Genomic DNA, 11,457 nt, shown 5'->3' with positions numbered 1-11,457 from the left:
ACTCTCTCTCTCCCATCCCATACTCTCTTACACACACTCCCATCCCTCTTTCTCTCTCTCCCCCCTCTCTCTCACCCTCTCCCACTCCCTCCCCCATAGCCTACACTCTCTCACACTCTCTCTTCCATCCCCTATACTCTCTCTCTCTTAGACTACTTGTAGGTATACTTCTAGTTCCCCAATTTTAAGCTTCCAAATCAGCCCCATCAAGTAAATCTTCTATTGGTTCATATTTCTAGTTATGGTGTTGTAGGATTCATATTGTAAGAAGATAACATTTGACAAAAGCACTAAACTTGAATCCTTATTCTCAAAGCTTATGAGGTTTAGAATTACAAGTTTTTTTGAAGTTCAAAAGTGAGTTCAGATATTTAAAGTTTTAAGGTTCAACATCTACAACTCAAAAAAGAAGATTCAAAGTTCTATTTTAGGATTTGGGATTAAATTTAAAAATAAAGTTGACAGTGGAAAAGTCGACATTAATAATATTTAATTTTCTCCATTCTATTCAATGCTTAGTCAATCGATTCAAAAGTTATATTATTCCCTTGAAGTCTCTCAAAATAATGCATAGAATCAAGTACATGTGTATCCAAGTAGTGTTACTTGTTCATGTTACGATTTTAAAAGGGGCATGGTCTTTTAGCATGCAATGTTTACATATTTGAAGTGGCTAAGGACTTCAATTTTGAAGAAAGGATCTGGGGCAACTATGTTTCATGTTTAAGTCTAGAGTAGTTTGATGTAGATCTAACACTAAACTAAGGATGAACTAGTAATATAGAGTATTGGAAGGAGGCCACGGTTTTAAGGAGAAAATCAGTCTATCAACTTTCTGCAAATATCATAGTAATTACTTTGAAAAGGCATCAAAGTCATTAAGTTTATATTTTTAATAGTCAAAATGGTCGAAGCATCATGTATGGAGAAAAATAATAGATTCATGGATGTCTGCAATATCAAAATGATAGAAAAAAATGAACATAGATAGAGTCCTGATTAGAAAGATTATCGAATTTGTTACTGTATAATACATATGGGGTGATTGTCAAAATTTGATAGTAAAGTCGAATTTAAAATGTGGTTATTTTAGAAGTCAAATGTGAAGACTTGGACCTTCATGACAGCCTAAGGTAGTATTGTTCGACCATTACACCAATGGAGATATGTATTTGGGTGTTAAAGGTAGAGAATGCATGCACCATATCTTTGACCAAATGTCCAAAGTTAATATAGTAATGTTGAAGACACCGAGTGAGAGTGATCAGCTATAAAGACCTCATCAGAGCACATGTTGTTTTATGCAAGTGAAAAATACCTTTTGGAGGATAGTTATATGCAATTTCTCTTAGAGCATGGGGGTTGATCAAATGCCTATACTAGTTCTTAACATACAAATTTCCATTTTGATGTGAATGTTGGCTATTTTGAAGAAGCTTTGGATAGATTTTCTCAATTTTTCATTAGTCCCTTAATGTCACAAGATGCAATAGCTAGAAAGATCAATGTTGTTGATTCATAAAACAAGAAAAATATTTTGGTGGGTGTTTAGTGATGGAATCAGTTACAAAAGCATTTAAGTTCCAGTGATCACCCTTATCACAAATTTGGTATAGGAAACAAGGATACATTGGATGCAAGGCCTACATCAAAAGGAGTATATATTAGAGATGAGCTAATTAAATTTTATGAAAGACATTATTCTTCAAATCTTATGCACCTTGTTGTATATGGTAAAGAAAACATTGAGGAACTTGAAAAGCTATTTGAAGTGAAATTTAATGGAATTAAAATTACTCAATAGAGTTATCCTTGTGTTTTTCATTAGCCTTACCATTCCGAGCACTTACAAATATTGGTTAAGACTATTCTTGTAAAAGAGGGCCATAGGTTGGGTATTTTATGGCCTATTACTCCTAAACTAAACAAAATTATAAGGAAACTCCCTCAAGATACCTTGGTCACCTAATTGGGCATCAAGCAGATGGTTCCTTGTTTTGCCTTCAGAAGAGCTTGGGATGGGCGACCAGTTTAAGTGTAGGGGGAATGGAGACTAGCTTTGAATATGCATTCTTTGGAATTATGTTAGAGCTTATATATGTTGAGCAAGAAAACATGGAAGAAATTGTTGAATATACATTTCAATACCTCAATATTCCATGGAAAATGGGTGTGGCTAAATGGATATTAAATTTGGCACAAGCCATTTGTGAGATAAATTTCCATTATCAAGATAAGATTTCACCAATCAGCTATGTAGCAAACATCATTTCAAACATGGAGTTGTATCCACTTGAAGATTGGTTGGTGGCATCATCGCTGCCTTCCAAGTTTAATTTGATTACATATCAAATGGTTTTGGATTCAGCTTCTTCCAAGTAGGTCTAGAATAATCTAGTCTTCAAAATAGTTTGAAGTTGCACAAATGAAACAAAAACCTAGTTTGGAACTATATTCTCCCTTGAGAAAATCAAGGATGAATCAATAAAGAAATGGAAAAACATAGAACAAGATTCAAGTCTGGGATTACCTTTGTCAAACATGTTTATACCCAATGACTTGCCTCTCAAACAAGAGGATAAAAATGTCAAACTTCCAATTCTAGTGCGGAAATCTAGATTTTCAAAGCTGTGGTATAAATCAAACACAATATTCTTTACTCCAAAAGCTTTAATCAAGTTGGACTTTAACTATCTTGAATCAAGAAATTCACCAGAGGTAGAGATTCTAATAGATACTTTTACTAAGTTACTAGTGGATTATTTGAATGAGTATGCTTATTATGTAGAAGTTGTTGGAGTTTCTTATAGTATGGACCATACAGGAACAGGGTTCCAGGTGAGTGTCACTAGATACAATCACAAGATGAGAATTTTTCTTGAGAAGATTTTGGAAAAGATAGTACACTTTGAAGTCAAGTAGGAAATATTTTCCATGATCAAGGAAAAGGTTTTCAAGAATTATCTGAATTTCAAGTTTCATCAGCCATATCAACAGGCTTTCTATTATTGTTCATTACTATTGGAGCATTTTATGTGGTAAAGAAGTGAATTCCTTGAGATTATTCCTCAAATCAAAGAATATGACCTGATGAAATTTTCTCCTTGCATAATCTCACAAACATTTATGGAATTTTATGTTGTAGGTAATATGACATCAACAAAATAAATCTCTCTGGTTGAGTTTATTGAAAACTCTTTGTTTAGTGAGAATTTGTCTCCATGAAAGCCACTTTTTCCATCACAACATTTGGAAAGGAGAATTGTAAAACTTGACTCACATACAAATTTCTACAATCTTGTTGAGGGGCTAAATGAATAGGATGAGAATTCTGCAGTACACCATTACATTCAGCTAGAACAAGACAATCTCAAGACAAATGTTGAACTAGAGCTTTTTGTTCTTATTGAAAAGCAACTGGCCTTTTATTAGCTTCGATCAATTGAGAAATTTGGATATATTGTTGTACTTATGACACAAAATGATTCTATAATTCAAGGAGTGCAATTCATTATTCAATCTATAGTGAAGGACCCTGTACAATTGGATATGAGAGTGGAGGAATTTCTTAATATGTTTGAAAGAAAACTTCACGCAATGTTGGATCATGAGTTTAAGTCAAATGTCAATGCACTAATTGACTCAAGGCTCGAGAGAAAGGGGAAATATTTGAAAATACAATTCTTAGTTTCCTAATGATATAAGGATGTTTTTTTCTTAAGAATTGGTTACGAATGGAACTAAAGGACAAATATGTGGACCAACTAGAAAGATAAAGGCCAAGAAAAGTTGTAAAAGAGGGGAAGAGTTAGAGAAGTTGAACAGTCAATTTGAGAACTAAAGAATAACTAAATGGTCATTGAAGAGCATTATTTATTGCAAATTTTTCTCCATCACCAGGGGTTCTTCTTTTCTAAAAGAGTAGCTATTGCTGGAGTAGAAGGGAGACAATAGTTTATGCATTTCATTTTGTGTATTTAGGGGATTTTATATTCTAATTTTTATAATGGATTTGGCAAAAGGATTGTGAGAAAATAAAGTTGGAGTATTCTTATTTGCGGTGTTCAATACAAAAGAGGTTTTATTCTGAATCAAAGTATTTGGTTATTACTTTTTTTTATTATAATCAATCGGAGCATGGTTGTATTTACTTTTGAACACTTTCTTACATCTTGAGTCAAAGGGAAAATGGGTTGTAGATTAGAGTATTTTCAATTGTTCCTATTGCAAAGATTAGGATGTTTAATCTTCTTTTCATTTCAATTTCATTATATTTACATTTATAGTATTCATTTCTACATTTCCAATGCTGGGAAGCCATATAAAGTGTGGGTTCTTGGAGTTGGCTACATTTAGGGTTAAATTCATTGCCCAAGTTTGGTCAATCTGGGGCTATCTTGGTTTTCCCTCTTCTGTTCTCAGGTTAAGGACGTACCTAGTTAGTTTAGGAACAAACAAATTCATTCATATCACTAGATAAGGGAGTTGTACCTTTTCAATTTAGAGGAGATCTATCAACCTGATGATAGATTTTCCAATTGTTGGTATCGGGTCATTCTTTTAGATTTGTTAATTTGAAAGTGAAATTGAAAAGAAAAAGTCTATTTACCAATAGATTTTTGGTGAATCTATTGGGGAAGGTAGAAAAGAAGATTAGTGTTAAGTTTTACTTGCTTGGTTTATTATTATCTCTACTACCTATAGATTGGTGACTCTATTTTTAATTCCCAAAATTTTTGGTCAGGTAGTTCAGTGCTTTCTTTTTTAGAATTTGAGGTACCTCTCCTAAGATGGAGGTTGGGGGCCCTATTGAAGAATATCTCTTGAAAGATTCAAAAAAATTAAAAGATTCAATGCTAGCAAGAGATGAAGATGTTTTAGACATCTTTATTTTTATCCCAGGATTCAAAAACCCAATTAAGAAGTTATAGAATACATGGCGAGAAGTGTGAATTGGTTGAAGGCTACCTATGGCTCTTTCCTCATCAAGAAGAAACCTCCTGTGCAAAAACCTGAGGAACAAGAACATGCATATGAAGATCTTTAGAAGTTGAAAACAAGGAGACTAAAATTACCTCATCACATGTGTTGCATGACCGAGAAGAGGAAAAACATATACAAGATGACCTTCAAGTAAGTAATAATGAATGTTCTTATAATTTACATTTTCAGCCTAATTGTTTGAATGAGGAAAATGTCAATTGTTTTGAGAATAATGAAAGTTTCAAATTGAAGTCAGACCTATGTTAATAGAAAGCAATGTTCAAGATGTATTAGTTCTAGTTGTATGCTATGATAAAATTCCATCATGTCAAATAGATGAAGGACCGTTGTTTTCTAATTCTTCCTTTGAGCTTCAAGATAAAAGTTCGGTTGAGATTGAAGAAGTGAAAAGGTTACAGTAATTGATACAATCCATGATTTCAACAAACACATTACCTTGCAAGGAAGAGTTTATCTCTCAGCTCTTACCAATTATTGAAGAAAGGGATGCTCCTCCAATAGCTTCAGGTATGATTCATCATCCTATGTCATTGTTTTGGATGGAACATTTTCATATTTGATTTGTGAGGAGGATAAGGAAATTATTTCAGTCAAGGTTTACCCGAAAATTATAGCTTGAATCTTTTTGAAAGTATCATAGTAATTACTTTGGTAAGACATCAAAGTCATTAAGTTTAGATTTCTAATAGTCGGAATGGTTGAAGCATCATGTATGGAGACAAATAATAGATTCATTGATTTCTTCAATATCAAAATGATTTTAAAAAAATAGAGATAGAGTCCTGATTAGAAAGATTATCTAATTTGTTACTATATAATACATATGGGGGGACTATCCAAATTTGATAGTAAAGTCAAATTTAAAATGTGGTTATTTTAAAAGTCAAATGTGAAGACCATGACCTTCATGATAGCCTGAGGTAGTATTGCCCAACCATTACACCAACAGAGTTATGTATTTGAGTGTTATTGGCAGAGAATGTGTGCATCATATGTTTGACCAAATAACTAAAGTTAATACAGTAATGTTGAAGACACCGAGCAAGAGTGATCAGCTATAAAGACCTCATCAGAGCACATGTTGTTTTATACAAGTAAAAAATACCCTTTAGAGGATAGTTATATGTAATTTCTCATAGAGCATGGGGGTCAATCAAATGCCTATACTAGTTATAAACATACAAATTTCCATTTTGATGTGAATGTTGGCTATTTTGAAGAAGCTTTGGATAGATTTTATCAATTTTTCATTAGTCCCTTAATGTCACAAGATGCAATAGCTAGAGACGTCAATGTTGTTGATTCAAAAAACAAGAAGAATATTCTGGTGGGTGTTTGGCAATGGAATCAGTTACGTTCCAGCAATCATCCTTATCAAAAATTTTGGTACAGGAAATAAGGATACATTAGATGCAAGGCCTACATCAAAAGGAGTGGATATCAGAGACAAGCTAATTAAATTTTATGAAAGACATTATCCTTCAAATCTTATGCGCCTTGTTTTATATGGTAAAGAAACCATTGAGTAACTTGAAAAGCTAGTTGAAGTCAAATTTAATGGAATTAAGAATACTCAACAGAGTTGTCCTTGTTTTGCTAGTCAACCTTGCCATTCAGAGCACTTACAAATATTGGTTAAGACTATTCTTGTAAAAGAGGGCCACACATTGGGTATTTTATGGCCTATTACTCTTGAACTAATTTTTTTTTAAGGAAGATCCCTCAAGATACCTTGGTCACCTAATTGGACATGAAGCAGATGGTTCCTTGTTTTTCCTACTGAAGAGCTTTGAATGGGAAACTAGTTTAAGTGTAGGGGAAATGGAAAGTAGCTTTGAATATGCATTCTTTAGAATTATGTTAGAGCTTACAGATGTTGGGCAAGAACACATGGAAGAAATTTTTGAATATACATTTCACTACCTCAATATTCTATGGTAAATGGGTGTGGATGAATGGATATTTAATGAGGTACAATTTATTTGTGAGACCAAGTTTCATTATCAAGATAAGATTCCACCAATCAACTATGTAACAAACATCATTTCAAACATGGAGTTATATCCAGTTGAAGGTTGGTTGGTGGGATCATCGCTGCCTTCCAAGTTTAATCCAATTACAATTCAAATGGTTTTGGATTAGCTTCTTCCATGTAGGTCTAGAATAATCCATTCTTCAAAATAGTTTGAAGGTTACACAAATAAAATTGAACCGTAGTATGGAACTGCATTCTCCCTTGAGAAAATAAAGGATGAATCAGTAAAGCAATGGGAAAACTCATAACCAGATTCAAGATTGGGATTACCTTCACCAAATATGTTTATACCTACTAACTTGTCTCTCAAACAAGAGGATGAAAAGATCAAACTTCCTATTCTAGTACAAAAATCCATATTTTTAAGGCTGTGTTATAAATTAGACACAATGTTCTTTACAACAAAATCTTTCATCAAGCGAGACTTTAACTATCTTGAATCAAACAATTCACTAGAGGCAGAGATTCTAATATATATTTTTACAAATCTACTGGTGGATTATTTTGATGAGCATGCTTATTATGCAAAAGTTGCTAGATTTGCTTACAGTATTGACCATATAGGAATAGGATTCCAAGTGACTATCACTGAATACAATCACAAGATGAGAATGTTTCTTGAGAAGATTTTGGAAAAGATAGTACACTTTGAAGTCAATTAGGAAAGATTTTCCATGATCAAGGAAAAGGTCTTCAAGAATTATCTGAATTTTAAGTTTCATTAGCCATATCAATCGGCTTTCAATTATTGTCCATTACTATTGGAGCATCATATGTGGCAAAGAAGTGAATTCCTTGAGATTCTTCCTCAATTCAAAGAAGATGACCTAATGAAATTTTCTCCCTGCATAATCTCATGAACATTTATGGAATGTTATGTTGCAGGTAATATGACATCAACAGAATCAATGTCTCTAGTTGAGTTTATTGAAAACTCTTCGTTTAGTGGGCATTTGTCTCAATGCAAGCCACTTTTTCCATCACAGTATTTGGAAAGGAGAATTTTCAAACTTGACTTAGGCATAAATTTCTACTATCTTGTTGAGGGACTAAATGAACAAGATGAGAATTCTACACTACACAATTACATTTAGCTAGAACAAGAAAATCTAAAGACAAATGTTGAACTAGAGATTTTTTTTTCTTTTTGCAAAGTAACTAGCCTTTTATCAACTTCGATCATTCGAGTAATTTGGATATATTTTTGTACTTATGACACAAAATGATTTTGGAATTCAAGGAGCATAGTTCATTTATCAATCCACAGTGAAGGACCCTACATAGCTTGACATTAGAGTGGAGGCATTTCTTAAGATATTTGATAGCAAACTTCATGCAATGTTAGATCACAAGTTTAAGTCAAATCTCAATGCATTAATTGACTCAAGTTTCAAGAGAAAGGGGAAATATTTGAAAATATGATTCTCAGTTTCCTAATGATATAAGGATGTTTCTTTCTTTAGAATCGGTTATAAATGGAACTAAAGGACAAATATGTGGACCAAATAGAAAGATAAAGGCCCAAAAAGTGGTGAAAGAGGGGAAGAGTAAGAGAAATCAAACCGTCAGTTTTGGAACTAAAGAATAATTGAATGGTCATTGAAGAACATTATTTATTACAAATTCTTCTCCATTGCTAGGGGTTCTTCTTTTTTACAAGAGTGGATATTGCTAAGTAGAGGGGAGATAATAGTATATGCATTTCATTTCATGTATTTAGGGGATTTTATATTCTAATTTTTGTAATGGATTGTGAGAAAATAAAGTCATAGTATTCCTATTTGTGGTGTTCAATACAAAAGAGGTTTTATCCTGAATTAGAGTATTTGGATATTACTTTTATGATTATAATCAATTAGAGCATGGTTGTATTTAGCTTTGAACACTTTCTTACATCTTGAGTCAACTGGAAAATGGCTTGTAGATCAAAGTATTTTCAACTATTTTTGTTGCAAAGATTAGGATGTTTAATCTTCTTTTCATTTTAGTTTCATTGTATTTACATTTACAGTATTTATTTTTGCATTACCAATGTTGGGAAGCCATATGAAGTGGGGTTCTTGGAATTGGCTAGTTTTAGGGTTCAATTCACTACCTGAGTTAGTTCAATCTGGGGCTAGCTTGGTTTTCCCTCTTCTGTTCTTAGGTTAAGGATGTACCTATTTAGTTTAGGAAAAACCAAATTCATTGAATATCACTCGATAAGGGAGCTATACCTTTTCAATTCAGAGGAGATCTATCAACCTAATGATAGATTATTCAACTATTAGTATTGGGTCAATCTTTCAAATTTGGGCATTTGAGAGTTAAATTGAAAAGAACAAATCTGTTTCCTAACACTACTCTCTCTCTCTTCTCCCATCCCCTACTCTCTCTCTTTCATAGGAACTCTCATCCCCCCCTCTCCCTCTCCCTCTCTCTCTCCCTACTCTCTCTCTCTCACTCCCATACCTATCTCTCTCCCTCTCTCTCCCCCTCTCTCTCCCTCTCCCCCTCCCACTACCTTCTCTCTCTCTCTCTCTCTCTCTCTCTCTCTCTCTCTCTCCCTCTCCCTCCCTCCCTCTCCCCCCCCCTCCCTAACCTCTCTCTCCATCCCCTACTCTCACTCTCTCTCTCTCATCCTCTACTCTCTCTCTACCACCCCTACTCTCTCTCTCACTCCCTCTCTCTCCCATCCCCTACTCTCTCTATCTTACATACACTCACATCCCCCCTCTCTCTCTTCCTCTCTCCCTCTCACACTCCCTCTCCCACTGCCTACTCTCTCACATGCACTCTCTCTCTCTTTCACATACATGGATAAAAGTTATAACCTGTGTCACCCTTTTGTAAAGGTAAAGGCTAACAAAAGTATAATTGTTCACATTGAATGACATAAAATTAGTATTATTATTTTGGATTTGAAAATGAAGTAAACTAATGAAATGTGTAGAAATGGATGAAGTTTAGGTTTATAATTTTTAACAAATATTTGGAATAAGAATTGATATATTTTCCCATTTTTTTAATATAATTTTTTAGCTGCTGAAAATTAGAGATCTACTTCCCACCACAAAACTATATGGAAATAAAAATATTTCCCTTTAATATCAAACTATTTTATAGATAGCATATATAGCTAGCACAATCAAAAATAGAATAGGCTTTAGACCTATATTTTCTCTTTTATAATGATTCAAATTTCAAGTCACCTGAAATCGATACTTTTCATCTCCCACCACATTTTTCAAAACAAATATATTCTAACAAGGAGAAAAATTATACACTCTAAAAGAGGACTCTCTCCTCTATAACATCATATAATTTTAATATTTTTTCTTTCTCCAAATTGACATTTTTTTGAGTGTTAAAATATATAGTTATAGAATTTCATTATTATAATATACTATAACTAATTAAAACACTATAAACTCTATATGAGAATAGTCTTGACTCTTAGCTCTACAAAATGGTGGTTATATATTATTAAAAAAATATCATAAAAATTAGTAAGAGTTATTGAAATTCCACTTTTCTGAAATAATTTTATTTCTTTAGTGATTGGATATAGACTAGTATAAAACACGCATTTAATAGACATTTCCAATTGGAAAAGTGTGAGACCAAATATAACTTAGCTAGAATGAATTTATCTAGATGATATGTTTGATCAAAAATTATTTTTAGATAGAAATACTCAAATTTAGCTGCTCTAAAAAGTTAGCATGAAAGGAGACACAACTTTATACTTTTACCCACACACACACATTCCTGTCCCTCTCTCTCTGTCACACACACACTCCCATCCCCCCTTCTCTCTTTCTGTCTCCCATCCCCTACTCTCTCTATTACGCACACTCCCTTCCCCCCCTCTCTCTCTCCCTCTCCCACTCCCTCTCCCACCACCTACTCTCTCTCACTCTCTCTCTCTCATCTCCTACTCTCTCTCACTCTCTCTCCCCTCCCCTACTCTCTCTCTCTTACACACACTCCATCCCCCTCTCACACTCCCATCCCCCCCTCTCTCTCTCTCTCCCTCTCCCACCACCTACTCTCTCTCACTCACTCTCTCTCATGTCCTACTCTCTCTTACACTCTCTCTCCCATCCCCTCTCTCTCTGTCTATCCCTTTCCCTCCCTTTATCCCTCTCCCACTTTCTCTCCCACTACCTACTCTCTCTCAAACTCTTTCTGATCCCCTACTCTCTCTTTGGTTACTCTCTCTCCCTCCTCTTCCATTCCCTACTACCTCTCTCACTCTCTCTCACTCTCCCTCTCCCACTCCCTCTCCCACCACCTACTCTCTCTCAATATCTGGACCTCTCCCATCCCCTACTCTCTCTCTCCTCTCCCATCTCATACTCTCTCTTGGTCTCTCTCCTCTCTCATCCCCTACTCTCTCTCATTCTTCTCATCTCCCATCCCCTACTCTTTCTCAC

The 11,457-nt window shown here is 34.3% G+C and overlaps 2 pseudogenes; both read left to right on the top strand.

Moving 5' to 3' along the window:
* The first annotated feature begins 1,291 nt into the window (after window positions 1-1,291).
* Window positions 1,292-3,696, top strand: LOC149554898 (insulin-degrading enzyme-like 1, peroxisomal pseudogene; annotated as a pseudogene).
* Window positions 3,697-5,417: 1,721 nt separating this feature from the next.
* On the top strand, window positions 5,418-8,461 carry LOC149554897 (insulin-degrading enzyme-like 1, peroxisomal pseudogene; annotated as a pseudogene).
* The last annotated feature ends 2,996 nt before the right edge of the window (window positions 8,462-11,457 follow it).

The sequence above is a fragment of the Cupressus sempervirens genome, chromosome 5 (assembly GCF_028749045.1).
Source record: "Cupressus sempervirens isolate cs-2001-9-10 chromosome 5, ASM2874904v1, whole genome shotgun sequence".
NCBI lineage: Eukaryota > Viridiplantae > Streptophyta > Pinopsida > Cupressales > Cupressaceae > Cupressus > Cupressus sempervirens.
This window is presented reverse-complemented; position numbering and strand designations above follow the sequence as displayed.